The following is a 6,000-nucleotide window of genomic DNA, read 5'->3' on the forward strand; positions in this document are numbered from 1 at the left end:
CCAACAACATTTCCATTTCATTTACACAAATTTTAAATTAATAAGATTTCACTGTTTAGATTTTCATGACTCCTCCCCAGACTCAAATAATCTTCTCATTCTTTCTCTTCATTTAAAACAATTTCTCTATATGCAGATGTCATCAAATATTCTGTCCATTATAGTTATGCGGCAGTTATGCATATTGTTCAAGTGTGAATAGCATTAACCAATCAATATCGAAAGAGAGAAGACAGAAAGTATGTGGAGTTTTGTGACTTTTCCTAGCCTCAACTTCCTGGGAATAGAGTCCTAGTCATATTGATTTTGCCTTTCCGGTGATTCATTTTCAGAATTTGTCATACTACCCTCGTCTCATGCAGCCAAGGTCGAGCTTAATACAAAACAAATGTGAAAAAATGGAACACAGGTTATGTCCTGAATCTAGGGACACCGTCCATAGTTTTACTCTCCTTCTGCACCTATTTTAAATTTCTAAGTAAACATTCTGAATATTTTAAGAGAGAGAGAGAGAGAGGCTACTACTAATTACTTAAGCTGTTGCATGTGTTTACTTCTTTAATTAAATCTTTACATAATTGAAGATAGACATATTCAACACATTAGAAAGACAGTGGTTTGGAAAATTAAGAAGGAAATAACAAAAAAAAAAAATATGTGTGTGTGTTAGCATAGCTCACAAATACAATGTTGTCTAAATCCTAAAAGTCCATGTAAATTGAATAGCAATTTTATTTCCTGTAAGATTTTTTAAGTGTCATTTTCTTTATTTCTTTTGGGAAAAAAAGTTTTAAATATAATATACCTCAATGTTTTAACAAAACTGTAAAGTTAGTTTTGGATATAATATATCTTCTAGAGTATGAACGAAACTTTGTTAAGTTGAAAACATAACAATAGATTTTTTTTATTTTAGATGCTTACATGGTAATTGTTCATGATAAAATCATATCTAATAGAAAAAAAAAGATAGCAGCATAGCAGCATATATAGTTTACAAACTGAACAAGCATTCTGAAAGTATTGCATTAGCAGTACTAGTCCCCTACCGGCAAGTGTAATCTGGTTCCTGTTAAAAACTGAAAATGCCATAATTCCGTCAAAAATCACTGAAGCGGAACGAACTGCAAATCTGATCTATAACTAATCAAGGTAAAGTCACATATTAAAACTTAGCTCAATATCTGCAAGCGTTTTAGAAAAAAAATTGCAGAAAACCCTTAAAAATTTAAATGGTCGTTATTCCGACAAAAATCAATAAAGCAGAACGAAATGCAAGCTTGATCTGTAACTCATCACGATACACTCACATACCAAAAATCTGCTCAATATCTGCAAGCGTTTAGGAAAAAAGTGCGGAAAACCAAGTGGGACAGACTGACAGACAGCTAGACAGACAGAGGGACAGACAGACGGACGGACAGACGCAGAGGAAACCTATAGTCCCCTCCAGTTTCACCGGTAGGGGACTAATAAGAAAACATATGACATTACCAAGCAAAGAAAACCATGTAGTTTGTTTGTATTTTTTTTCAGATGTACAAATATGTATCTCTTTTGTACATGAAACGAAAATATAAATACCAAGTCCGACTTCTTTACACAAAACGTGTAGATTTGTTTGATTCAAATGTAAAGATAAAGAATAATAACCATGCTCAAAGTCCAATAAAACATTACAAATTCTGAGCACAGCAAACACTGAAAAGATCAAAGGTGGGATCAGGTGCCATGGAGTAAGCATCCCATGTCGACCGGTCACACCCGCCCTGTGTCTCTTTCCATGGTAAACGGAGAACTCAGAGTGAAATAATGACGTAACAATTTGTATGAAAGACATCAGTCAACATTCGACATGACGACAAATTGTATTTGGAAACAAGATCATTGTATCAACCATTGAATTAGCAAAATTTAAGAAATTGTTGATACTCTTTTATCATCAGATTATTTATCAACAGCCCCTCGTTTTGAAAATTGTTCGTACGCGTAGAACAAGCTCTTGCGTATCCAATTATCTTTGAGACAAACATCATATGCAGGTTATATCAATAATTCGTTAAATAAATAAAGGGAGTTTACAAAAGTATCTTTGGCTATTTGATTAACAGTGCTTGTGGAAATGTTCCATATTTGTTTGATAGCATGATGTTCTTTCTTAGTACATTGATTCTATATTAGAAAAAAAAGATGCAAAAATATCAATATGGTATAAAATATTCATAATGAAAATCTTTATTTATTTTGACTGTTTAAAAATCCAGATAACAGTATACAATTTCAATTATAAATATTGAAAGTAATTAAGTAATTCATATTTTATAGAGAAGATTCTCTCAACCTGTCCAGAATTCTCTAGATTAACCCGTAACTAACGACTATTGTAAAAAATAGATCTGCTCAGTATTATAATTATAAGGTCCACAAACCTGTTAATTTAGGAATATAAAACATAAAATGATTATTTGATGTTTGAATATCAACAGTCTCGTTTAAAGTCATCATTTTGCAAGTTCTATGGTCGATGAATCAGCAAATACAATCTATCATTTTGTGCTGACTGATGTTTTTCATACTAATTGTTAGGTCATTGTTAGGCCATTTCCCCCGTTTACCCAATCACGACAAGGAGCACATGACGCGTACGGGTGTGACTGGTCGACAGGGGATGCTTACGCCTGCATTGCACCTGATCCCATCTCTGATGTTATTAGAGGCCCCTGTTTGTTCTGCTCTCAATTTGTATTGTTTAATGGACTTTTGAGCTTGCTTACTTTTTGTTATCTTCATATTTTATCGGTGAATAATTATTTTGAGTGTTTTCTTTAATATGGAAAGGTAAAAAAAAGAACTATTCTAGAAGAAAATCAAATATTTTTTTCCTTCATGTTGTATACATGCATATTTAAACCATAACAATTTTTTCATGTACCATATTAAAGGAAATTGTTGAAGGAAAATGATTGTTCAGATAAAAGAAAGAAGTAAAGATCTCTTTTAATTTGATAAGTAATAAAATATTCAAAGTTAGCAAAATAAAGTTTTTGCATATTTCAGACAGTTTGATTGAGTATAATTGGGACATTGCTTCTGCCAGATTTATCACTAATCATTTCGTCATGTCATCGCCTGGAATAAAGTAGGAATACACTCCATCAAAAAACCAAATTAAAATAACTATACATCAAACCTTATTTTCAAGTTAGAATTCTTTTACAAAGTAACTTTAGGCCAGGGATACAAAAATCAAGACTAATTAATAGTGACAAGGTGACAGATTAGAGCCTGTGTCGTAACTTCATTTGTTATGTCTAACGTCTTCTTTAATGCTGAATTACCTTTGGTTTTAGTTCATTAAATACAGGTGAAAGGTGTGTCTATATCACTTTAGTGGGGTTTTTTTTTCGTCGTATATAGGTTATGGGAACTTGTTAAACACAGTGAGCTAATTTCACTCTGTTGATTTTTTTTAGTTTGTTTTGATGTAATTATTTAGTTGTATACGTTTAAATTATAATATATTAAAGAAAAAAGAAGTAGCATTGAGAAGCAGAAATATATCGTTTTGTGTAAAACACTAGCTATAGTAATCTAATTATTTGAATTATAGGAAAGGAACAAAATGGATTCATTGTTTTTATGAAAGTGAAATTATTTATTTCTTATCATCAACGAAACAGATGTAAATATATATATATATATATATATATATATATATCATCAACCGTATTTAATTCATGTAAATAGTATTTTTCTAACATTATAATGATTTTTATTACAATGCTGCATTTAAAAAACGATAAATGTCCTTTGGATTAGTGAAGTGTTGTACAAATTAGCATGCATTCACCGAATGAATAATTGATTAAAACAAATGATTTATATAGCTTATAGGATATACATCTGTATCGATAACAGATAAACAAACATATTAACGTAACATTTCTCTACCCCATCACACCCTACCCTACCCCCGTATATTTTCAACACATGTTGAAACGTTAGTTATTGTGATCTTAAATCATGTCATAAAAATGAATAGAATCGAAGTAAATGGATGTTTTGCCAATTTTAAACATTCAAGAATATCCCTCATCATCTAATCGATACTTCCATGACTCAGAGCAAAGCTTTTCATCAAATTACATTGACATTTGTTCCCAACTTTCCGAGAAATTTGCAGTCATTCCAAGCACAATTGAAAACTTTACTCTCTTCCAACCTCGTTGGTCGAGGTACCTTTGAAGAAATGAATATGAAACACAGAAATGTAAACTTAATTAAACTTCTGAAGTGTTTAAAACAACACCAAAGAATTAAAAAATACATCTTTTTTAAACTAAAAGCTTATTACTATGCACAAAATGTTTTAATGCTAAATGGTATGGTAAATCATTATAGAACTGTTGATATAATGGAATATGGATTTACCGAACAGTATTCAAGCTCAAAGTCTATTTAAACAATATAAATCGGGAGCAGCGCAAACAAGGCCATCCAAAAACATCAGAGGTGGGATCAAGTGGCACTGTGCCATGGAGGAGTGAGCATACCCTGCCGACCGGTCACACCCGCCGTGTGCTACCTGTCATGATGGGAAAAACGGAAATATCCATACACAATGCAGTGTGTAATTAATGGCCTACAATGTAACAATTAGTATGAAACACGACAGTCAGCAATTGACCTAATGATAGGTTGTATTTGTTGACAAAGTAATTGTATCAACCATAAAACTTGTTAAATGATGACTTCAAACGAGACTGTTGATATCCTTGTTTCATCAACATGATTGTCAATAGCTTGCCTCGTTTTAGAAATTCTTCATTCTTAGAGTATCTCTTGCGTATCGAACAAACTGGGATACAAAAATCCCATATGCAGGCGATAAGGGTATACTGCTACATAAGTAAGGGAAGTTGACGATTGAATAATTGAAGCCATCACGTTTATCATAAAGCTTTGTTATTAGGTTACCATTTAAGTCTTTTTCTAGTAAAATATTCAAATGTGAAACAGATGTGTAAGACTCTGTGGTATCTTTTATTTCAAGCTTACTGGGATATATCGAGTCGACATAATTGTTAATTGATCAAACGTCGTCGATATATCTAAATGCCGAGTTGAAGGCCGTAGCGAGTGTTTTCTTCTTCTCAGGTAGAAGTTTTTGAATAAAATCTGCTTTACATGAATACAGAAATAGGTCAGCTAACATGGGGGCGCAATTGCTACCCATGGAAATTCCAACAGATTGTTGAAAACCTGATCTCCAAAAACTTCACAGAAACTCAAGCTTCTTTTGAATATCAACTTCAGAGTACTTGTGTGTACAATCAGAATGCTTTTGCAAATGACTAATGACAAGGTACGTATATTTACGAGTTCCATTTTTATTGAAAAAGCAGCTATATAAATAAATTCTAATTCTCTAATTAATAAAATTACATCTGAACAATGAAAGATTGAAAATATGGTGATCATGTTTATCTTGGAAAACCGTTTTTAATCAATCATCCATAAGGTCTTGTCAACTAGTTCACATAGTTATTTCCCTTTCGATATTTAACAATACACTTTCTATTTACTTTCTTTTAAAACAAATTATTTATATATGTATTTATTTTATCATTATTAGTATTAAGTTCTCTGTTTGTATGGTCCGTGGACACTACTACTAATAGAGGAAAGCATTTACTTCTACTCAAAATACTTCATTTTAAGCAACATTTTATTAATAAATAAGTAAGTAGTAATAAAGTAAACATTTTATTATAGCGACATGTGTTTTCTTACAAATACAATAGTTATTATGATAGAAACGGGTATACATGACACCCGGTCCATTGGATCTATTTGTCATTTTAGCATATTTAACATATTTTTATTTTCGAAAGATTGATTGATTGTATGTCGTTTAACGTCCCATTCGAGAATTTTTCACTCGTATATAGACGTCACCGTATGCCCGTGAAGGGCTTCAAAGTTAAACCTATACTCGGT

The sequence above is a fragment of the Saccostrea echinata genome, unplaced genomic scaffold (assembly GCF_033153115.1).
Source record: "Saccostrea echinata isolate AGI-Se365-2 ecotype Australia unplaced genomic scaffold, CSIRO_AGI_Sech_v1 ptg000004l, whole genome shotgun sequence".
Classification (NCBI taxonomy): Eukaryota; Metazoa; Mollusca; class Bivalvia; order Ostreida; family Ostreidae; genus Saccostrea; species Saccostrea echinata.